Source organism: Schistocerca piceifrons, chromosome 1 (genome assembly GCF_021461385.2).
Source record: "Schistocerca piceifrons isolate TAMUIC-IGC-003096 chromosome 1, iqSchPice1.1, whole genome shotgun sequence".
NCBI lineage: Eukaryota > Metazoa > Arthropoda > Insecta > Orthoptera > Acrididae > Schistocerca > Schistocerca piceifrons.
Genome location: NC_060138.1, coordinates 1,169,965,897 through 1,169,991,656, shown reverse-complemented (window position 1 = coordinate 1,169,991,656; position 25,760 = coordinate 1,169,965,897). Strand labels below are relative to the sequence as shown.

General features: G+C 43.7%; 1 protein-coding gene across 2 annotated transcripts in view; it reads right to left on the bottom strand.

Annotated features, from left to right (window-relative positions):
• LOC124801961 (scoloptoxin SSD14-like) overlaps nucleotides 1-25,760 on the bottom strand; it is a 477,660-nt gene that overhangs the window by 246,647 nt on the left and 205,253 nt on the right. Inside the window, exon 1 of one of the 2 annotated variants that reach the window (XM_047263111.1) lies at nucleotides 3,665-3,767. The exons of the other annotated variant lie outside the window; for it this stretch is intronic. The gene's annotated coding sequence lies outside the window, so the exon portion shown is untranslated. Of the gene's footprint in view, nucleotides 1-3,664; nucleotides 3,768-25,760 lie in introns of those variants that run through there. 2 annotated transcript variants of the gene reach the window in all.

Genomic DNA, 25,760 nt, shown 5'->3' with positions numbered 1-25,760 from the left:
GAGCTGCCATGGCTGTCTCCTAAATCGTCTATGCAGATAGGGAACAGCAGAGGGCTTGTTACACTTTCTTGGGGAATCCAAGATATTACTTCTGTTTTACGGGATGACTTTCCGTCAGTTATTACGAATTCCTTTTAACTCTCTTTCCTGAAGTATTCATGTCCGTACGGCGCTGCTGTATCAGTTGTGTGCACGTCCGAAAATCAGGAAGTCTGGGCAGGAACTGCTGTGTATTCCACGATATCACCCTTATGTCATGCAATATATTGCTTAATATACAGGGTGAGTCACTAACTATTGCCACCAAGAATAACTCCGAAAGTATGACAGGAGCTGAAAAGTTTGTGGGACAAATGTAGCATGGGACAACGGGGCCCATAATATGACGTTGGTTTTTTGATGCTAGGTGGGGTCGATTCAAAGATATGAAGGTCAACTTCGTTTTTCTTAAAAAAAAACTGGGAGACTATTGTTTGGTATTTATTCTCTGATAGCGGCTATCAAGACGAATCCAATGATGTGTAAGAGTAAGGTCTTTGAAGACCAATGAAGGTCACAAAGGTGCCATGAACGTCCATTTACAGAAGATGTTCGAAGTATCATGATGCTTAGTATCAATGCAGTGCTGCAATCTTCTTATCATGGATTGAGTGATTTTCCTTGTCATATCGGCATTTATCGAAGCATATGCGCTGACAATTCTCTCTCGCATATCTGCAGGTGTAGTTGGAACGTCTTTATAAACAATGTCCTTTACGAATACCTACAAGAAAAAATCCAAAGACGTCAAGTCTGGCGAACGAGCCGGCCACGACACATCTCCTCCGCGTCCAATCCAACGATTTGGGAATTGTTTCTGCAACTCATTTCTAGCCATCAGCAAAAAATGTGCCGGACACCGTCGTGTTGATACCACATTCTGTTCCTTGTTCCTAAAGGTATTTCTTCCAGTAACAGACCTAATGTTTCTTGAAGGATTTTGGTGTACTTCCTACCAATGAAATTATCTTCGATGAAATAGGAGCCTGTAATTCTGTCCTCCAGAGTACCACACCATAAATTCACCGTCCACGGTTTTTGGAGTGCAACTTCCCGCAGCCAACATGGATTTTCAGTTGTTCAGTAACGCATGTCATGCAAATTAACATTTCCATGCTTCGCAAATGTAGCCTCGTCAGTAAAGAAAATCAAATTAATAAATGTGTCATCCCTCTGAATCTGAAGTTGAGCCCATTGACAGAATTCAATGTGACACCGGCCGTTGTGGCCGAGTGGTTCTAGGCGCTGCAGTCCGGAACCGCGCTGCTGCTGCGGTCGCAGGTTCGAATCCTGCCTCGGGTATGGATATGTGTGACGTCCTTAGGTTAGTTAGGTTTAAGTAGTTCTAAGTTTAGGGGACTGATGACGTCAGATGTTAGGTCCCATAGTGCTTCGAGCCATTTGAACCATTTCAATGCGACGCATACAATCCGTACCAGCTAATTCTTGGTGGAGACTGATACGGCAAGGATGATATTTATGGCGATGCAGAAAACGCACAACAGTATTCTGGCTCATGTCAGATTCCCTTACGATTTGACGCGAGCCATCAAGAGGATCACGAACCACAGTGGCAAGAGTACCAATTTCCGTTTCCTCGTTAGCAACTTTGCTTCGGCGGATATGTTTACGATGTGTTAAATATCCAGTTGCTCTCAATTTACCATACACATATTTAAATGTACGACGTGTTGGGTGAGTACGTAGAGGATATCTTTCAGCGTGTACGTCTCTAACTCTCTTGAATTTCCTTGACATTCTCCGTAAATGAAAACCATATCGACTTGCTCTTCATTTAGTAATCGCGAAAGCGTTACAGAGATAATAGATAAACTCCAGTGGAAGACTCTGCAAGAGAGACGCTCAGTAGCTCGGTACGGGATTTTGTTGAAGTTTCAAGTACATACCTTCACCGAGAAGTCAAGCAGTATATTGCTCCCTCCTACGTATATCTCGCGAAGAGACCATGAGGATAAAATCAGAGAGATCAGAGCCCACACAAGGGCATACCGACAATCTTTCTTTCCACAAACGATAGGAGACTGGAATAGAAGGGAGAACCAATTGAGGTACTCAACCCTCCGCCACACACCGTCGGGTAGCTTGGGGAGCATGGATGTAGGTGTAGATGTAGATTCACCTTCCCTTGAGTCGATGATACTAGTCTTACCGCTCCTATTTGTGTTGTACTGTGAAACCGTCGAATGGTGTTTACATGTCAATTGCACATTAGATGGATACGCCGTATTGGGCGAATAGTTAAGCGGTTAAAGGCGCTACAGTCTGAAACCGCGCGACCGCTACGGTCGCAGGTTCGAATCCTGCCTCGGGCATGGATGTGTGTGATGTCCTTAGGTTAGTTAGGTTTAAGTCGTTCTAAGCTCTAGGGGACTAATGACATTAGAAGTTAAGTCCCATAGTGCTCAGAGCGATTTGAACCACTTTTTATTGGGCGAATATTTACTATTTGCAAAAAAAAAAAAATGGTTCAAATGGCTCTGAGCCCTATGGGACTTAACATCTATGGTCACCAGTCCCCTAGAACTCACAACTACTTAAACCTAACTAACCTAAGGATAGCACACAACACCCAGTCATCACGAGGCAGAGAAATACTATTTGCAGATATAGGAGAGAGAACTATCAGAGCATGTGGTTCGATAAGTTTCGCAATGATGCGAAATACCACTAAACCTATGATAAGAAGACTGCAGCACTGCATTGATACCAATGGTCAGGCCGGCCGGAATAACCGAGCGGTTCTAGGCGCTACAGTCTGGAACCGCGTGACCGTTGCGGTCGCAGGTTCGAATCCTGCCTCGGGCATGGATGTGTGTGACGTCCTTAGGTTAGTTGGGTTTAAGTAGTTCTGAGTTCTAGGGGACAGATGATCTCAGAAGTTAAGTCCCATAGTGCTCAGAGGCATTTGAAACATTTGATGCTAATGGTCATCACTTCGAACAACTGTAAATGGACGTTCATGCCACCTTTCTGACCTTCGTTGGCCTGCAAAGACCTTACTGTTACACATCATTGGATTTGTCTCGATAGCCGCTATCAGACAGTAAGTACCAAACCGTAGCATCCCATTTAAAAAACAAAGTTGACCTTCACATCTCTGAAGCGACCGCACCTAACAACAAAAAACGAATGTCATATTATGGCCCCCGTTGCCCCATGCAACATTTATCCAGCAAAATTTTTGGCTACTATCAGAATTTCGAAGTTATTCTAGGTGGCAACAGTTAGTGACTCACCCTGTATTAAGAGGGCGTCAATGTTTTTAAAGCTCTGCAGTATCCTTCAGTACACTGCGCAAGCCGTCGCTACCGCTCTCAGACGGTCAATATTATTGCATAATAGTATCGCTCAATAAATATTGAGCGTCTGAGGACTCCTTAATAGTTCCTTGGGGTACTCCCGAAATAGCCTTTAAACCTGTCGGAGCTACGCGCACTACATTACATTTCTTTATGTCCAGGGCCGACTGCCATTCGGTGTATCAATTGTGGACCCTTCACAGGTCTTCCCGAGCCTGGCACAGGAGAAGAATTCGCGGGGTATCGCATCAACCTAGAGAAGTGTGAAACAAAACACAGCTTTTGCGGTACACCGGTACACTCACCGAAAACAACGGAAGATGGTGACGACAGAGCGCCTGCAGTGGTGGTGACGTGCGACACGAAGCGGCGACAGCGCCGAACTGCGCGCCGTCCGTGGCAGACGATCGCTAACTGGCGAAACGCCGGCAGCCTTTAAGTGCCCCGAGCATGCACCGCCTGTTTAGCGATAAGCCGCTAGCAGGCCTGCGGCGATACGTCCACCTGGCACCGTGCGTCCACACGTCGAAGCGCTGACAAGGCGGAGGGAGTCGCATCCTTCGCCAGCACTTTTCTGTGTGAGGCGTTCTGCCGAAAGGCAGGTTCAGCAGTACTGAGGTCAGCAACACGTTCCACGCTGCCCCTCCTTACCGCCGTGTACATTAATAAACGGCCAAAGTAACCAAAGACGAGTTGCAGGTTGCGTATCCGACAGCTTCACGGGGCAACAAAAAATTTGATATTCTGTTCCTCATATAATTATTGGGCGAATTTAAAAATTTAAAGGGCTATTATAATGAGAGGTGTTATTTTCCATTAAAGTGTTAATGTTACTGTAAAAGTAAGATGATTGGTAAATCCTAGAATTAACTGCTGAAACCTAAGACTTACCATCACAGTGTGAGAAAAGTCCGAAATTTCTTATTATATTCATAGATTTCGAACTTTTCCCAAGAGACGTTCGTAAATCTTTGGATGTACCCATACCAACTGGTAAAACAGTATTCATTTAAAAAAATCAGCTTAGGAATTTATTGAAATACACTATTGGCCATTAAAATTGCTACACCACAAAGATGACGAGCTACAGACGCGAAATTTAACCGACAGGTCAAATGGCTCTGAGCACTATGGGACTTAATTTCTCAGGTCATCAGTCCCCTACAACTTAAACCTAACTAACCTAAGGAGATCACACACATCCATGCCCGAGGCACGATTCGAACCTGCGACCTAGCGTTCTCGCGGTTGTAGACTGTAGCGCGTAGAACCGCTCGGCCACTTCGGCCGGCGTTAACCGACAGGAAGAAGATGCTGTGATATGCAAATGATTAGCTTTTCAGAGCATTAACACAAACTTGGCGCCGGTGGCGACACATTCAACGTGCTGACATGAGGAAAGTTTCCAACCGGTTTCTCATACACAAACAGCATTTGACCGACGTTGCCTGGTGAAAAGTCGTTGCGATGCCTCGTGTAAGGAGGAGAAATGCGTACCATCACTTTTCCGACTTTGATAAATGTCGGATTGTAGCCTATCATGACTATGCTGCTCGCGTTGGTCGAGATTCAATTACTTTTAGCAGAATATGGAATCGGCGGGTTCAAGAGGGTAATACAGAACGCCGTGCTGGATCCCAACGGCCTCGTGTCACTAGCAGTCGAGATGACAGGCATCTTATCCGCAGGCTGTAATGGATCGTGCAGCCACGTGTCGATCCCCGAGTCCACAAATGGGGACGTTTGCAAGACAACAACCATCTGCACGAACAGTTCAACGACGTTTACAGCAACATGGACTATCACCTCGGAGACCATGGCTGCGGTTACCCTTGATGCTGCATCACAGACAGGAGCGCCTGCGATGGTGTACTCAACTACGAACCTGGGTGCACGAATGGCAAAACGTCATTTTTTCGGGTGAATTCAGGTTCTGTTTACAGCATCATGATGGTCGCATCCGTGTTTGGCGACATCGCGGTGAACGCACATTGGAAGCGTGTATTCGTCATCGCCATACTGGCGTATCACCCGGCGTGATGGTATGGGGTGCCATTGGTTACACGTGTCGGTCACCTCTTGTTCGCATTGGCGGCACTTTGAACAGTGGACGTTACATTTCAGATGTGTTACGACCCGTGGCTCTACCCTTCATTCGATCCCTGCGAAACCCTACATTTCAGCAGGATAATGCACGACCGCATGTTGGAGGTCCTGTACGGGCCTTTCTGGCCACAGAAAATGTTCGACTGCTGACCTGGCCAGCACATTCTCCTGACCTCTCATCAATTGAAAACGTCTGGTCAATGGAGGCCGAGCAACTGGCTCGTCACAATACGCCAGTCACTACTCTTGGTGAACTGTGGCATCACGTTGATGCTGCAAGGGCAGCTGTACCTGTACACGCCATCCAAGCTCTGTTTGACTCAATGTCCAGGCGTATCAAGGCCGTTATTACGGCCAGAGGTGGTTCTTCTGGGTACTGATTTCTCAGGATCTATGCACCCAGATTTCGTGAAAATGCAATCACATATCAGTTCTAGTATAATATGTTTGTCCAATGAATACCCGTTTATCATCTGCATTTCTTCTTGGTGTAGCAATTTTAATGGCCAGTAGTGTTCCTTAGTAAACGGCCAAAGTAACCAGAACCGAGTTGCAGCTTGCGTATCCGACAGCTTCAAGGGGCAAGAAAAAATTTTATATTCAGTATCTCATATAATTATTGGCCGAATTTAAAAATTTAAAAGGCTATCATAATGTTCTCGTTAAGAGGCGTAATCTTCCATTAAAGTGTTAATGTTACGGTAAAAGTAAGATGATTGGTGAATCCTAGAATTAACTGCTGAAACCTAAGACTTACCAACACGGTGTGGTAAAAGTCCGAAATTTCTTATTATATTCATAGATTTCGAACTTTTCCCAAGAGATGTTGGTAAATCTTTGGATGTATCCATACCAACAGTACTCAGTTAAAAAATCCGCTTAGGAATTTATTGAAATAGTTTCTATTTATTGTAAATTTACGTATTTTAAACATTCTTGTATTCCAATGTGATTATAATGAGCAAAATTCCATATTAGTGAAAAATGTTGTAAAAAATGTTACCTTATGAACGTTAATTTTTGTTAAAACAAGGCTGACCATTGTGGTATTTCGAATTACATGATATGGAAGACGATTTATACAAACATTTTTTAGTTGAACACCTTTTTAAGCAAGTGCCCTTTTTGAACCCTTGTCCTCCAACAAAAGGTTGTTAGGCAGCCACTTCCCATAGACTAACATCTTCTCTTGCTACTTCCTCGACGTTGATAAAATTATCCTTGCACAATTTAAATTGGTTCCTAGTGCACAATGACTTGAGTTTACCAGCTCTGGTACCAAGCTGATAAAATTCGTCATCCTAAATATTTATCACTACTGCTATTACAGATTTTGCATCAATTTTTACCCCTGTCTACATCCGGTACTTTAATTCTCACATTCCGTCGGACTGAAGGTTTTGGAATTTTGTTACACGAGGCTGCTTTCATTTTCTTCGCCTGCAATTGAAGACCTTCTTTGGCAGCTTTTCTGATCCGTTTCACTTCATTAACACTGTTGGAAGTTGTCAGCGCCTCGTCACAACCATCAGCTGGTGCTGGTGCCTCGTTGTTAACTGTTGTCAAATCCTGTGTCTCTGGTGCTTTTTCACCTGCTGCAGCCGCACTTTCTACCTCTGTTCCTTCTGTTCCAGTAATTGATTCACTGTCATCAATTCCTTGGCCGTCATTTTGAGTTTCCTGTGAGTCATTGGAGGTGGTGTTTAACATTGTTCCCAAGTCTTCTTCAATGTTTATATTTTTTATTAAATCATGTGGAACAACTGAGGTCGCAATGCCCATTTTCACTGGAACCCCAGATATGTCTTCATATGGTGAACATCCGACCGCTTCATGATAAGCCCTATTTTTCTTTGCTTGCACAAACCTTTTCCCTTCAGACCATTTTGATGTTTCATTTGTTTCCATCCAAGATGGTAACATATTTTCGATGTCTTGATTTGCTCTTTCGACTGATCCCTGAGACTGACTGTGGCTCGGCTTCCCGTGGACTGTCTTTATATCACTCCACAACCCACATAAACTTTGAATGACTTGGTTACAAAACTCTCTATCATTATCAGAATGAAGGATACTTGGGGCAACAAAGGTGATAAAAATTTCCAAAAGATTACTTGCTATTTCATCAGCTCTTTTAGAAGTTAGTGCGTGGAGGATAATAAATTTTGTCAAATGATCTTGGTATACAATTATGAACATCGACTTATTGTCTTGGTTTGCCTGCATGTCGATTAAGTCAGTTTGGCATCGCGAATTCATTTCACTGTGTATGGCAGGTTTCACTACAACACCCCTTTTCAGTGTTTTTTGCTTTTTATGACATGGTTCACATAATCTCAAATAAGTAACGATTGACTGAACGGTCACATTCTTGTACTTACGATTCAGTTCCACAATAATCCGTGTTCGACCGCCATTGTCTATAGCAAATGGGTCTCTTGCAGTACGTTGAAAAGATCATCAAAACGAACGTAATAACGAATTTCTTCTTTTCCAGTAGACGCTGGTGCTATGAGTTTCCCTTCACCTCCGATGTTGAGAACATCATATAGCTTCAAACGTCTGCAGTGAACAGATTTTTTATTGGAAACGATTTTTGCATTTTTCACTTCACTTTACAGAATATTATATTGCTCAGCACCTGCATAAAAATTATTGTCCTTCTTCTTATTGACTTAAAAGTTCGTAAAAACTGTTAGGCATAACATCACTCATTCTGATGCAAAGCTGCAGAAGAAACACCACTAGAACGAGTCGCAAAGATGACTGTACGAACGATGCTCGAATGCTCGACACTGAGTGAAACTACGCAGCGATGAGCGGACTGAGAACTCATAACTCATAATTGGCAACAAAGAAACTTATATGAACACAAAATTAAAGCTGTAGACTTGTCAAACTTTTTATGGCTACAATTTGACCACAAACTGAACTGGAAAATTAGACTTAATGAAACGCCAGAGTTGAGCTACATTTGCAGTACGCATGATAGCAGGAATAGGTGATTTAAAAATGAAGAAGTTAGTTTATTCGGCCTATTTCCATTCACTAATGAGTTATGGAATCATCTTTTGGGGAAACTCCTCCCACAAAGAGAACATTTTCAAAATTCAGAAACGAGTCATTAGAAATATATCTGCTGTCAGTCCTAGATCATCACGGAGAGACGTCTTTGAGAAACGTGGTATTCTAATTACTATTTGTCAGTACATATACTCATTGATGTCCTTTGTCGTTTCCAACATGTATCTTTTTACAGAAGCTAGTGCAAAACATGGTTATAATACCAGAACCATAAACAATTTGTGTAAGGACTATAAAAGTTTAACATTAGTAGAAAAAGGAGTCAAATACATGAGTACTCATACATTCAATAACTTACCAGAGCATATTAAAGGTCTTGTAAGTGATAAAGATCTGTTTCAGAGTGAATTGAAGAACTTCCTGTTGGCCAACTCCTTCCACTCCATCGATAAATATATTCACAAGGATTAGAGCTCATAACTCTACCTGCATTTGAATTGTACAATATCCATGTATCTGAGTTAAAAAAAAAAAAACTTCACTCTTTCCACATCCCAGAGACTCCTCGCCAAGGGATCCATGGAAAACGATAAATTAATGTAAAAAAAACTGTGAACTGACTAATCACATGTACGAAGTTATATTGATATCCGATCATGTCTTTTGGGTGCTTCAGTGTTTCTTTTCTTTTTTTTTTTGTCAAGCACTGTATCATTTCTTTTTATGTCTTGTTCTAAAAATGCATCTGAGACAAAAAAGGCCAGTTGTTGTAATTGACTGTATCGGCGGTGGGAAGAACATCTGCTTGTGTAATTACAATAACATAATTGCCAAAGCATGGAGTGCACCGCTACTGAAAGAACAAAGTCGAACGACGAATTTATGATGATGTGGTATCTGTGTTGATTTGCATATTCTTCAGTTCTCTGAATTTCGTAAACTTTCCTTCTATGTTATCTGTGGAGAAGCAAGCATGAAATTCCCCGCCACGCTGGACAGGGAATTACCCGGTATCTGTTTATGTCTGTGCGCAAACTTGTAGCCTTGAGTAGACTGAAGCACCCAAAAGACATGATCGGATATCAATATAACTTCGTACATGTGATTAGTCAGTTCACAGTTGTTATCAATGGAGAGACGTCTACAGGCGTTAAAGTAACCTCTGGCGTGCCACAGGGGAGTGTTATGGGACCATTGCTTTTCACAATATATATAAATGACCTAGTAGATAGTGTCGGAAGTTCCATGCGGCTTTTCGCGGATGATGCTGTAGTATACAGAGAAGTTACAGCATTAGAAAATTGTAGCGAAATGCAGGAAGATCTGCAGCGGATAGGCACTTGGTGCAGGGAGTGGCAACTGACCCTTAACATAGACAAATGTAATGTATTGCGAATACATAGAAAGAAGGATCCTTTATTGTATGATTATATGATAGCGGAACAAACACTGGTAGCAGTTACTTCTGTAAAATATCTGGGAGTATGCGTGCGGAACGATTTGAAGTGGAATGATCATATAAAATTAATTGTTGGTAAGGCGGGTACCAGGTTGAGATTCATTGGGAGAGTGCTTAGAAAATGTAGTCCATCAACAAAGGAGGTGGCTTACAAAACACTCGTTCGACCTATACTTGAGTATTGCTCATCAGTGTGGGATCCGTACCAGATCGGTCTGACGGAGGAGATAGAGAAGATCCAAAGAAGAGCGGCGCGTTTCGTCACAGGGTTATTTGGTAACCGTGATAGCGTTACGGAGATGTTTAATAAACTCAAGTGGCAGACTCTGCAAGAGAGGCGCTCTGCATCGCGGTGTAGATTGCTCGCCAGGTTTCGAGAGGGTGCGTTTCTGGATGAGGTATCGAATATATTGCTTCCCCCTACTTATACCTCCCGAGGAGATCACGAATGTAAAATTAGAGAGATTAGAGCGCGCACGGAGGCTTTCAGACAGTCGTTCTTCCCGCGAACCATACGCGACTGGAACAGGAAAGGGAGGTAATGACAGTGGCACGTAAAGTGCCCTCCGCCACACACCGTTGGGTGGCTTGCGGAGTATCAATGTAGATGTAGATGTAGAACTGTGATACTGTACTTCGTCACTAAATTATTGCCACGTAACCGGTATAGTCTTGAATATCTTTGTGGAGAGAATATTCAAAATGTAAAAAAATGTAAATGTCGTGTGACTAGGGCCTCCCTTTCGGTAGACCGTTCGCCGGGTGCAAGTCTTTCGATCTGACGCCACTTCGGTGACTTGCGCGTCAATGGGAATGAAATGATGGTGATTAGGACAACACAACACCCAGTCCCTGAGCGGAGAAAATCTCCGACCCAGCCGGGAAACGAACCCGGGCCCTTACGGTTGATATTCTGTCGCGCTGACCACTCAGCTACAGGGAGCGGACATTCAAAATGTATTCTGCAAGGATGAAAATGGAAAGATGAGTTCCATTTGGTCCGGGTCAACAGCGGCGATGAATTGTTTAATTGACTGAAAGCCGCTTGAAACTGTCATCTGTTATTTATTCGTTGTATGACTGAACAATTTCGGACCTAGACCATAATCAAGTATCCTATAAAACTTAAGTGTATTATCAATCAGCAAAGGTTAAACATAATCACAAGTCACATCTTGAGCTGTACTAGGGTTAATACAACTTACTACGCAAAACATTTCTCAGTGGTACATGACGCCATACAAGTCTCCGCGCCAGTGTATATTTAAATAGCGACCATCGACATTGTAGGGATGCCGTTACCTCGCTACAGTCATCAAATAATAGATTGATAATCTGGTTTAAGATGATTTGGTTGCTTGAATGTTTGCTAATGCAGGCTGTAAGTGAGTAGTGATTACCTGTGTGTGTTATAGTAAATGCAAATCTGGGGATGTGAATCGACAACCTAAATGTGCTACTGAGCTCAAAGCCACATCATTGACATGAAATTGAAAAGAATCCCTCGTGTCTGGAAACTGATTTCATTCATAAGCAAATAAAAAAACAAGCCAAACATTTCACTCTCGGTAGACTTGGTCAGTGCGAATTGTTTGAAAAAAACCTGACTGAATGTTTTTTTAAAATAACCTCTAATGTCGACGTGTATAAAAATGTAACCTGAAACACACGAAAATTTCTGCACTTACATAAGGCTAAAAACTAACTACAGTTGGTCCAGGAAAATTTGGCTCATAATCTTGTCAGAGAATGCCAATGAAACTCGTTGCTAGTTCTGAAATATCATTAAGGAAGGTAGTCACCAAAAAAAAGAATCGTAGACTCTATTAAGAAAATTAATTTAATCTAATGACTTAAATGGTACAGTAAATTAACTCAGATGATCAATCAATGAAATAATTATCAAAAACTCGACGGTGACGAGGATGAAGTGGATCAACAAGACAAGTGTATAAAAATAAATGTAAACGTTTTACCTCGTCAAATAATACCTTGTTCTTTATTTGAGAATCTTTTTTATGTCAAACCTCTATTCTGGGTCATCATTCCTCCTCGTAATAAATCTGCAGCTCCCATAGGCCCAAATATGCGTCCATGCACTACACTTTACACTCAACAAAAAAAACTCCCGCCTCACACCGCAGCATTCACTGGCTGTCAAAGATTCTACGACACCACAGTACTGGGGTCTGTTACCTAACTGTTCCTCTGACCACAATTCTTGAAATATGTCATTTTCCTTAACAAACATTAACACGTCAAATAACATCATCAAAAACCGCCATCCTACAAGGCTTATCGAAATATTGGAATGGAGTAATTTTGTAATTGTAGTCATTGTCAGTACGGCCCCTTTACTGTTGTTGGGTACGAAAGACATTGTTTTACTAGCTGCATAAAAATAACTTGTTTGTACACACTGTACATGACAGATAAGAGACTATAGGCAAATATCTGATACAACAATGTTGGTAGTGTTTATAGTTTTTATAAAGAAATATTTTATTATAACTTGTAGGATGATGACAGCATGTGAGCAGTGTAACGACTGAATCTTAATGTACAGCAAGGTGCAAACCACTGGTCAACTATCTGGTTAGTGTACGTATTGAACGTGCTGTTGGTGGGACATTTATTAACGTCAGTGGCTAACTAACTGTATAGTAAATATGAGAAATTTGCTTGTTTTGACGATTAATGGGTTGCAAAAGTTGTAATATTTTACGAAGTGAGCTGAATGCAACATACGATATAGTTTAAAGGTTTTCATAATTTACAATGTGAGCATGGCTACAGCTGGTAAGCTATGGAGCGATAATATGGCTTCTAATATAGATAGGATTTAGGCCATTAAATTATATAGCGCGCAGGAAATCTTGTCACAGTCAAGGTTGCTTGAAAGTTTGCTAAGGCAGGCTTACCGAAATGTTGTATGGAGCAGTATGTAACTGTTATTGTCACTAAGGCAACTTTATTGTGGTTGGATACGTAAGGTAATGTTTTAGTAGCTGTATAAAAATAATCAGCCTGTGCATGATATGTACACCAGATGAGAGATGTGTAGGCAGACATGATAACCACTAGTGATAGCGTTCATGTAGTATTTATGATGTGGGTTGATGATAATATGCGATCATTATGACGCTTGTAACTTAATGTGTAGCAAGGTATAGACAACGTGTCATTAATCTGGTTACCGCAGATATGAAATGTGCTGAAGGCAGGACATTTGTAAACGTCATTATTTCACTAACAGTAAGGTAAATATGAGAAATTTACCTATTCTAGTGATCATGTTTTAAAAGATGTAATGTTTTACGATATCACATGAATGTTTGAAGATTTTAAAATCTGCGGTGTGAGCTGTTCATAGCACATGATGAGGTTCAAAGAAGAAACATTGTGGTAATAGAATGTAAAAAATGAGATAAAATAGATAAATAAGATGAAAATATGTACAGTTATTGCACTTGGCTACGTGAGTCGAGACTGATAGACATTGGCTTTGGGCACGCCGCATTGTGGCGCTACTTTGATTTATTATAATGCATGGTATATCATAATTACGAGTATCTACGTAAAAAAGAAACACATGTAAATGATTGTATACTGTAAGTGCAAGTAACGTTTCAGTTACGTCCAAGGCTGTCACATATCACTGCTAGCGAACAGGGTAACGCAGCGCTTCAGTCTTGTGCCGTTCGATGTGAAGGAAATCGCAATGTATACACATATAAAGTTTAAAATTTGGTATTCATGTAATGACTTCTAGCGACGAATAATGAACATTTGGTTACTCAAATGTACGAGGGCAGTTCAATAAGTAATGCAACACATTTTTTTTCTGAAACAGGGGTTGTTTTATTCAGCACTGAAATACACCAGGTTATTCCCCAGTCTTTTAGCTACACAACACTATTTTTCAACGTAATCTCCATTCAATGCTACGGCCTTACGCCACCTTGAAATGAGGGCCTGTATGCCTGCACGGTACCATTCCACTGGTCGATGTCGGAACCAACATCGTACTGCATCAATAACTTGTTCATCGTCCGCGTAGTGCCTCCCACGGATTGCGTCCTTCATTGGGCCAAACATATGGAAATCCGACGGTGCGAGATCGGGGCTGTAGGGTGCATGAGGAAGAACAGTCCACTGAAGTTTTGTGAGCTCCTCTCAGGTGCGAAGACTTGTGTGAGGTCTTGCGTTGTCATGAAGAAGGAGAAGTTCGTTCAGATTTTTGTGCCTGCGAACACGCTGAAGTCGTTTCTTCAATTTCTGAAGAGTAGCACAATACACTTCAGAGTTGATCGTTTGACCATGGGGAAGGACATTGAACAGAATAACCCCTTCAGCGTTCCAGAAGACTGTAACCATGACTTTTTCGAGCTGAGGGTATGGCTTTAAACTTTTTCTTGGTAGGGGAGTGGGTGTGGCGCCACTCCATTGATTGCCGTTTTGTTTCAGGTTCGAAGTGATGAACCCATGTTTCATCGCCTGTAATAATCTTTGACAAGAAATTGTCACCCTCAGCCACATGACGAGCAAGCAATTCCGCACAGATGGTTCTCCTTTGCTCTTTATGGTGTTCGGTTAGACAACGAGGGACCCAGTGGGAACAAACCTTTGAATATCCCAACTGGTGAACAATTGTGACAGCACTACCAACAGAGATGTCAAGTTGAGCACTGAGTTGTTTGATGGTGATCCGTCGATCATCTCGAACGAGTGTGTTCGCACGCTCCGCCATTGCAGGAGTCACAGCTGTGCACGGCCGGCCCGCACGCGGGAGATCAGACAGTCTTGCTTGACCTTGCGGCGATGATGACACACGCTTTGCCCAACGACTCACCGTGCTTTTGTCCACTGCCAGATCACCGTAGACATTCTGCAAGCGCCTATGAATATCTGAGATGCCCTGGTTTTCCGCCAAAAGAAACTCGATCACTGCCCGTTGTTTGCAACGCACATCCGTTACAGACGCCATTTTAACAGCACCATACAGCGCTGCCACCTGTCGGAAGTCAATGAAACTATACGAGACGAAGCGGGAATGTTTGAAAATATTCCACAAGAAATTTCCGGTTTTTTCAACCAAAATTGGCCGAGAAAAAAAATGTGTTGCATTACTTATTGAACTGCCCTCGTACGTCGATGGACTGTATAATTAGACTTACGGCAAAAGTATTAAAAATATGTTTTGCACGGATGGAAAAATATTGTAATGCTTTATGTAACGCTCAACTCATACACACAATTGTATAAGTATATTGTAATTTTCACCTTTGCTAACACCGTAAAATCTTTTTTTGGCTGTTGTTGTTGTAGTCTTCAGTCCGGAGATAGGTTTGATGCAGTTTTCCACGTTACCCTATCCTGTGCAAACCTCTTCATCTCCGATTAACTACAGCAACCTACATCCTTCTGAATCTGCTTAGTACATTCATCTCTTGGTCTCCCACTGTGATTTTTGCTCCCCTCCCCCATCCCCACCCACAATTCCCTCCAATACTAAATTTTTGACCCCTTGGTGTCCTAGAATGTGTCCTATCAACTGATCCCTTCTTTTGGTCAAGTTGTGCTACAAATTTCTTGTCTTCCCAATTCCATTCAGTACTTCTTCATTAGTTACGTGATCTACCTATCTAATCTTCAGCATTCTTCTGCAGCACCACATTTCAAAAGCTTCTACTCTCTTCTTGTCTAAACTGTTTATCGTCCATGTTTCACTTCCATACATGACTAAACTCCGTACGAATACTTTCAGAAACAACTTCCTGACACTTACATCTATACTCGATGTCAACAAATTTCTCTTCTTCAGAAGCGTTTTTCTTGGAGCTTTGTATTCTCTATACTTCGGCCATCAACAGTTATTTTGCAGCTCAAATTGCAAAACTCATCTACAACTTTAAGTGTCTTATTTCCTAATCTAATTCCCTCAGCATCACTTGATTTAATTCGACTACATTCTAATATCCTCGTTTTGCTTTTGCCGATATTCACCTAATACCCTCCTTTCAAGATACTGTCCATTCCGTTCAGCTGCCCTTCCAAGTCCTTTGTTGTCTCTGACAGAATTACAATGTCATAGGCAAACCTCAAAGTCTGTATTTCTTTCCCCTGAACTTTAATTCCTACTCCAAATTTTTCTTTGATTTCCTTTACTGCTGAATAACATCAGGGGTAGGCTATATAATCCTGTCTCACTCACTCGGTTAGAAAATGGACGTGATGGTCCTAAACTAGTCACCGCAAAGAAATGACCTTCATCGAAACTGTGACGGATATTGGAAGAAAATAAAAATAAATCTTACTTTCCACAAGAAAAATCTTACAATCGTGCACCACGGCTCGAAGACGTTTGTGAATAAAAAGTATTTTCCAAAACCGATCGCGTGCTCCAGTTCGACAATATCAAATTTCATTGTAAAGGTACAGAGTTAGTCCTAAGACCTCTTTTTGTAGCTCACCTCTGTTGCGCACTTTGCACCGTAGTTCGGGGTCCACTTCTTCCCCCCTACTCCTTCCCCTTCCCCCGTCCCACCGCTGGGTGGGTAAGTTAGTTCTAATGTCGGAGGAAGCCAGAGAAGTTCTACCTCGTATAGGATGATGTTAATGAAGCACTGCGTTGTTCAGAAGCTTAAAACTATCGGTCCATTATTTTCTCGCGAAAGCATCTCTAGGAACACACAGATAATCTGTACTAGAGCGCTCGTTGATGTTCTAGCTGGCTTCCTGCAGCACCTTAACAGCCGCAGAGGTCAGAAGCAGTAACAGGTAGCCTGGTAATATGCCATCGGCAGCTGGTAAATTTTCTAGGCACTACGAAAAACCCACTGTCGAGACTTAAACAAAGGGATTACCAGGGCGCAGTCTTGCTGTCTTCACAGACCTGCAAAGACCTTGATGTTTGTCATTAAAAACATTGAGGTTGGGAACAAGGTGTCGCTCTGCAGTGGACTGTGTGCTGTTCCATAACTTCCAGACAGGTTAAAAATATTTGCCGGACCGGTACTCGAACCCACAATCTTCCCTCTCGCAGGCACCCAGTTATCTCTGCAGTCGCTCTCTCCTTCTTACCAAACTTCATAGTTCTCCTTCATACTCTGCTGGAATGGCAGTCACGGCTGAAAGCTCATGGCAAGAAATGGTTTAATCACAGCCCAGGCTGTGACAGCCCGTGATGAATGGCGGTACAGGTTTGGTACAAGTCTATGGCAGACAACGAGTACGCTGAAAACAACGTGAGTCATCGCTCTTCCCAACTAGGCACTGTGCAGGCAGGTTCTGCCACTAGTCTGTTTTACGGACGGTGTACACATGAGGGGCAGTCAAGTGAAAACGGAACCGATGGGGAAAAATAAGAAACTGTTTATTATTTCAAAAGCAATCCATTCCGAGCGGAATGAAAATTAAATCATTTACTGGTGAATATTAGCACTACGTTCGATAAACAGGCGCCTTTTCACGGTTCGCGCGGCTCCTCCCGTCAGAAGTTCGAGTCCTCCCTTTTTCGTTTCCTTTGCGCAATGTAGGTACTGTCAGTTTCTGTATTTTACCAGGGCCTTATGTCAGTGCACAAATTTTCGTGTGTTTCAGGTTACATTCTTATACAGATCGACATTAGAGGTCCTTTAAAAAAAATACAGTTAAGTTTTTTTCAAACAATTCGCACTGACCAAGTCTTCTGAGAGTGAAATGGTTGGTTCAGATGGCTCTGACAAGGGAACCTCCCCATCGCACCCCCCTCAGATTTAGTTATAAGTTGGCACAGTGGATAGGCCTTGAAAAACTGAACACAGATCAATCGAGAAAACAGGAAGAAGTTGTGTGGAAGTAGGAAAAAAATAAGCAAAATATACAAACTGAATAGTCCATGTGCAACATATGCAATATCAAAGAGAATGTGAGGTGAGCAGCGCCGTGGTCCCGTGGTTAGGGTGAGCAACTGCGGAACGAGAGGTCCTTGGTTCAGGTCTTCTCTCCAGAGAAAATTTCAATTTTTTTATTTTCAGACAATTATTATCTGTCCGTTCGTCCGTCCGATGCGATCACTTTTTTGGGAGTGATTATCACATCCAAAAGAAAACCTAAATCGGGCAAGGTAGAAGAACCTTTTTACCCATTCGCCAAGTGTACAAGTTAGGTGGGTCGACAACATATTCCTGTGACGCACATGCCGTCACCAGTGTCGTATCGAATATATCAGACGTGTTTTCCTCTGGAGGAATCGGTTGACCTATGACTTTGCGATCAAATGTTTTCGGTTGCCGTTGGAGAGGCTCGTCCTTTCGTGTACAAATCGCACGGTTTTGCGGTGCTGTCGCAAAATACAGACACTAAACTTATTACAGTGAACAGAGACGTCAACGAACGAACGGACAGATAATAACTTTGCGAAAATAAAGAAAGTAAACTTTTCACTCAAGGGGAGACTTGAACCAAGGACCTCTCGTTCCGCAGCTGCTCACGCTAACCACGGGACCACGGCGCTCCGCAGCTCACCTTCTTCTTGATGTTGCTTATGTTGCGCATGGACTACCCAGTTTGTACATTTTGCTTATTTTTTTCATAGTTCCACAAAACTTCTTCCTGTTTTCTCGATTGATCTGTGTTCAGTTTTTCAAGGCCTATCCACTGTGCCAACTTATAACTAAATCTGAGGAGGGTGCGATGGGGAGGTTCCCTTGTGAGCACTATGGGACTTAACAGCTTTGGTTATCAGTCCCCTAGAACTTAGAACTACTTAAACCTAACTAACCTAAGGACAGCACACAACACCCAGTCATCACGAGGCAGAGAAAATCCCTGGCCCCGCCGGGAATCGAACCCGGGAACCCGGGCGTGTGAAGCGAGAACGCTACCGCACGACCACGAGCTGCGGACATGAAATGGTTGGTTTGCTTATTTATTTGCTTATGAATGAAATCGGTTTCCACACACGATGGATTCTTTTCAATTTCATGTAAGCTCAGTAACACATTTAGGTTGTCATCCCCAGATTTGCATTTACGATAACATAAACAAGTGAACACTACTAACTTACAGCCTGCATTAGTAAACTTTCAAGCAACCAAACCATCTTAAACCGGATTATCATTCTATTACTTAACGGCAGTAGCGAGGTAATGACACCAAATATTTAAACTTTTAAAACATATCACGTACTCTAATTATCTCACAGTGTAAAATACACTCCTGGAAATTGAAATAAGAACACCGTGAATTCATTGTCCCAGGAAGGGGAAACTTTATTGACACATTCCTGGGGTCAGATACATCACATGATCACACTGACAGAACCACAGGCACATAGACACAGGCAACAGAGCATGCACAATGTCGGCACTAGTACAGTGTATATCCACCTTTCGCAGCAATGCAGGCTGCTATTCTCCCATGGACACGATCGTAGAGATGCTGGATGTAGTCCTGTGGAACGGCTTGCCATGCCATTTCCACCTGGCGCCTCAGTTGGACCAGCGTTCGTGCTGGACGTGCAGACCGCGTGAGACGACGCTTCATCCAGTCCCAAACATGCTCAATGGGGGACAGATCCGGAGATCTTGCTGGCCAGGGTAGTTAACTTACACCTTCTAGAGCACGTTGGATGGCACGGGATACATGCGGACGTCTACATCTACATCTACATCTACATTGATACTCCGCAAGCCACCCAACGGTGTGTGGCGGAGGGCACTTTACGTGCCACTGTCATTACCTCCCTTTCCTGTTCCAGTCGCGTATGGTTCGCGGGAAGAACGACTGTCTGAAAGCCTCCGTGCGCGCTCTAATCTCTCTAATTTTACATTCGTGATCTCCTCGGGAAGTATAAGTAGGGGGAAGCAATATATTCGATACCTCATCCAGAAACGCACCCTCTCGAACCCTGGCGAGCAAGCTACACCGCGATGCAGAGCGCCTCTCTTGCAGAGTCTGCCACTTGAGTTTATTGAACATCTCCGTAACGCTATCACGGTTACCAAATAACCCAGTGACGAAACGCGCCGCTCTTCTTTGGATCTTCTCTATCTCCTCCGTCAACCCGACCTGGTACGGATCCCACACTGATGAGCAATACTCAAGTATAGGTCGAACGAGTGTTTTGTAAGCCACCTCCTTTGTTGATGGACTACATTTTCTAAGCACTCTCCCAATGAATCTTAACCTGGTACCCGCCTTACCAACAATTAGTTTTATATGATCATTCCACTTCAAATCGTTCCGCACGCATACTCCCAGATATTTTACAGAAGTAACTGCTACCAGTGTTTGTTCCGCTATCATATAATCATACAATAAAGGATCCTTCTTTCTATGTATTCGCAATACATTACATTTGTCTATGTTAAGGGTCAGTTGCCACTCCCTGCACCAAGTGCCTATCCGCTGCAGATCTTCCTGTATTTCGCTACAATTTTCTAATGCAGCAACTTCTCTGTATACTACAGCATCATCCGCGAAAAGCCGCATGGAACTTCCGACACTATCTACTAAGTCATTTATATATATTGTGAAAAGCAATGGTCCCATAACACTCCCCTGTGGCACGCCAGAGGTTACTTTAACGTCTGTAGACGTCTCTCCATTGATAACAACATGCTGTGTTCTGTTTGCCAAAAACTCCTCAATCCAGCCACACAGCTGGTCTGATATTCCGTAGGCTCTTACTTTGCTTATCAGGCGACAGTGCGGAACTGTATCGAACGCCTTCCGGAAGTCAAGAAAAATAGCATCTACCTGGGAGCCTGTATCTAATATTTTCTGGGTCTCATGAACAAATAAGGCGAGTTGGGTCTCACACGATCGCTGTTTCCGGAATCCATGTTGATTCCTACATAGTAGATTCTGGGTTTCCAGAAATGACATGATACGCGAGCAAAAAAACATGTTCTAAAATTCTACAAGAGATCGACGTAAGAGATATAGGTCTATAGTTTTGCGCATCTGCTCGACGACCCTTCTTGAAGACTGGGACTATCTGTGCTCTTTTCCAATCATTTGGAACCCTCCGTTCCTCTAGAGACTTGCGGTACACGGCTGTTAGAAGGGGGGCAAGTTCTTTCGCGTACTCTGTGTAGAATCGAATTGGTATCCCGTCAGGTCCAGTGGACTTTCCTCTATTGAGTGATTCCAGTTGCTTTTCTATTCCTTGGACACTTATTTCGATGTCAGCCATTTTTTCGTTTGTGCGAGGATTTAGAGAAGGAACTGCAGTGCGGTCTTCCTCTGTGAAACAGCTTTGGAAAAAGGTGTTTAGTATTTCAGCTTTACGCGTGTCATCCTCTGTTTCAATGCCATCATCATCCCGTAGTGTCTGGATATGCTGTTTCGAGCCACTTACTGATTTAACGTAAGACCAGAACTTCCTAGGATTTTCTGTCACGTCGGTACATAGAATTTTACTTTCGAATTCAATGAACGCTTCACGCATAGCCCTCCTTACGCTAACTTTGACATCGTTTAGCTTCTGTTTGTCTGAGAGGTTTTGGCTGCGTTTAAACTTGGAGTGGAGCTCTCTTTGCTTTCGCAGTAGTTTCCTAACTTTGTTGTTGTACCACGGTGGGTTTTTCCCGTCCCTCACAGTTTTACTCGGCACGTACCTGTCTAAAACGCATTTTACGATTGCCTTGAACTTTTTCCATAAACACTCAACATTGTCAGTGTCGGAACAGAAATTTTCGTTTTGATCTGTTAGGTAGTCTGAAATCTGCCTTCTATTACTCTTGCTGAACAGATAAACCTTCCTCCCTTTTTTTATATTCCTATTAACTTCCATATTCAGGGATGCTGCAATGGCCTTATGATCACTGATTCCCTGTTCTGTACATACAGATTCGAAAAGTTCGGGTCTGTTTGTTATCAGTAGGTCCAATATGTTATCTCCACGAGTCGGTTCTCTGTTTAATTGTTCGAGGTAATTTTCGGATAGTGCACTCAGTATAATGTCACTCGATGCTCTGTCCCTACCACCCGTCCTAAACATCTGAGTGTCCCAGTCTATATCTGATAAATTGAAATCTCCACCTAAGACTGTAACATGATGAGGAAATTTATGTGAAATGTATTCCAAATTTTCTCTCAGTTGTTCTGCCACTAATGCTGCTGAGTCGGGAGGTCGGTAAAAGGAGCCAATTATTAACCTAGTTCGGTTGTTTAGTGTAACCTCCACCCATAATAATTCACAGGAACTATCCACTTCTACTTCACTACAGGATAAACTACTACTAACAGCGATGAACACTCCACCACCGGTTGCATGCAATCTATCCTTTCTAAACACCGTCTGTACCTTTGTAAAAATTTCGGCAGAATTTATCTCTGGCTTAAGCCAGCTTTCTGTACCTATAACGATTTCAGCTTCGGTGCTTTCTATCAGCGCTTGAAGTTCCGGTACTTTACCAACGCAGCTTCGACAGTTGACAATTACAATACCGATTGCTGCTTGGTCCCCGCATGTCCTGACTTTGCCCCGCACCCGTTGAGGCTGTTGCCCTTTCTGTACTTGCCCAAGGCCATCTAACCTAAAAAACCGCCCAGCCCACGCCACACAACCCCTGCTACCCGTGTAGCCGCTTGTTGCGTGTAGTGGACTCCTGACCTATCCAGCGGAACCCGAAACCCCACCACCCTATGGCGCAAGTCGAGGAATCTGCAGCCCACACGGTCGCAGAACCGTCTCAGCCTCTGATTCAGACCCTCCACTCGGCTCTGTACCAAAGGTCCGCAGTCAGTCCTGTCGACGATGCTGCAGATGGTGAGCTCTGCTTTCATCCCGCTAGCGAGACTGGCAGTCTTCACCAAATCAGATAGCCGCCGGAAGCCAGAGAGGATTTCCTCCGATCCATAGCGACACACATCATTGGTGCCGACATGAGCGACCACCTGCAGATGGGTGCACCCTGTACCCTTCATGGCATCCGGAAGGACCCTTTCCACATCTGGAATGACTCCCCCCGGTATGCACACGGAGTGCACATTGGTTTTCTTCCCCTCTCTTGCTGCCATTTCCCTAAGGGGCCCCATTACGCGCCTGTCCATTGTCCTGTTGGAACAGCAAGTTCCCTTGCCGGTCTAGGAATGGTAGAACGATGGGTTCGATGACGGTTTGGATGTACCGTGCACTATTCAGTGTCCCCTCGACGATCACCAGTGGTGTACGGCCAGTGTAGGAGATCGCTCCCCACACCATGATGCCGGGTGTTGGCCCTGTGTGCCTCGGTCGTATGCAGTCCTGATTGTGGCGCTCACCTGCACGGCGCCAAACACGCATACGACCATCATTGGCACCAAGGCAGAAGCGACTCTCATCGCTGAAGACGACACGTCTCCATTCGTCCCTCCATTCACGCCTGTCGCGACACCACTGGAGGCGGGCTGCACGATGTTGGGGCGTGAGCGGAAGACGGCCTAACGGTGTGCGGGACCGCAGCCCAGCTTCATGGAGACGGTTGCGAATGGTCCTCGCCGATTCCCCAGGAGCAACAGTGTCCCTAATTTGCTGGGAAGTGGCGGTGCGGTCCCCTACGGCACTGCGTAGGATCCTACGGTCTTGGCGTGCATCCGTGCGTCGCTGCGGTCCGCTCCCAGGTCGACGGGCACGTGCACCTTCCGCCGACCACTGGCGACAACATCGATGTACTGTGGAGACCTCACGCCCCACGTGTTGAGCAATTCGGCGGTACGTCCACCCGGCCTCCCGCATGCCCACTATACGCCCTCGCTCAAAGTCCGTCAACTGCACATACGGTTCACGTCCACGCTGTCGCGGCATGCTACCAGTGTTAAAGACTGCGATGGAGCTCCGTATGCCACGGCAAACTGGCTGACACTGACGGCGGCGGTGCACAAATGTTGCGCAGCTAGCGCCATTCGACGGCCAACACCGCGGTTCCTGGTGTGTCCGCTGTGCCGTGCGTGTGATCATTGCTTGTACAGCCCTCTCGCAGTGTCCGGAGCAAGTATGGTGGGTCTGACACACCGGTGTCAATGTGTTCTTTTTTCCATTTCCAGGAGTGTATTAAAACTTTTGAGTTCATTCATTTCCATAACAGGTAAATTCCTCACGTTTACCGTACAGATAGACAGACCATAGAAGGTACTGAATGTTCTGCCTGCAACACGCATAATACGTGCACTGACCAGATAAACGACAGGTAGTCCACACCTTGTTATACATTAAGGTGCAGTAATTACAGTGATCATTTACCAACGTCATCTCACATTATAAAACAAAACTTTTCTTATAAAATAATGAATCTTAATACCAATTGTTATCAGACATTTTTTCTATATGTCTCATCTGGGATGCACATTACATACATATTATTTTCATGCAGCTACTAAAACACTGCCCTCCACATATAACCACAGTAAAGCACCCATACTAACAGTATGAGATATAAATTGTTCCTCAACATTTTGGTACATCTGCCTTAACAAACCTTCACCACCGCCTTGCCTATGGCACGTATTCTCACACACACCTACAGGTTGTAGCCAGGATACATATTATAATATTAACACATAGAATTATTGAACAATGAAACATTTGTCTTGTCCTAAACACACACATTGCAGTATAGTGCACACAGAATAAAGTGGCTGGTAGATGCGCTGAGGATAGGCACACGTGGGCGAAAGCAGGACTGACATGGGTTATAGGCAGTTGCTGTAGGGGAAATGCCGAGCATTGGAGGGGAAGTGCCATTCTGAACTGCAGCTTACGCTCACATTTTCTGTAAATATTAAGTGGCGGTCATGCCCACACTTGCATGGTGATCATCATGTCACCTATGCTTTGGTTAGTATCTAAAGAGAATTTCACCAAAAATGCAGTTATTTATTTTTGCCTGGATTGTAAATCATTTGTAACATTCAGACACGCATCATGAGTGGCTAATTTTGAGTAAAACCTACACATTTCTCTGGTTGTCAAGTTAAAATTTTCTTATTTTGCCAAAACACAGCGGAGTTTACACAGTCTCAAATTTTGGAAGCCGGCCGAAGTGGCCGTGCGGTTATAGGCGCTGCAGTCTGGAACCGCGAGACCGCTACGGTCGCAGGTTCGAATCCTGCCTCGGGCATGGATGTGTGTGATGTCCTTAGGTTAGTTAGGTTTAACTAGTTCTACGTTCTAGGGGACTAATGACCTCAGCAGTTGAGTCCCATAGTGCTCAGAGCCATTTGAACCACTTTGAAATTTTGGAAATTTGTGGTAAGGACTTACAGGACCAAAATCCTGAGGTCGTCGGTCCCTAAGCTTACACACTATTTAATCTAACTTAAACTAACTTACGCTAAGGACGACACTCACACCCATGCCTGAAGAAGGACTCGAACCTCTGATGGGAGGGGGGCGAGGGGGGGGGGGGGAGCCCGCGGACCAGTACAAGAAGACGCCTGAGACCGTGCTGCTAGCTCGCACGGCTACACATTCGCACCTCACTAATATGTTGTTCAGACGCACTTGCAAAAGAATTCTGAAAAAGTCGTTTATTATTTTTATTAAGTGAGGAACTGAGGAAAAGTACGGCCAGTAGTTTATGAGAAAGAACGTTCTCACTTCAACACAAATGTCTAATATCTTCACTTGCTTTGTTCGAAGTCCGCAGCTCGTGGTCGTGCGGTAGCGTTCTCGCTTCCCACGCCCAGGTTCCCGGGTTCGATTCCCGGCGGGGTCAGGGATTTTCTCTGCCTCGTGATGACTGGGCGCTGTGTGCTGTCCTTAGGTTAATTAGGTTTAAGTAGTTCTAAGTTCTATGGGACTGACGACCATAGATGTTAAGTCCCATAGTGCTCAGAGCCAT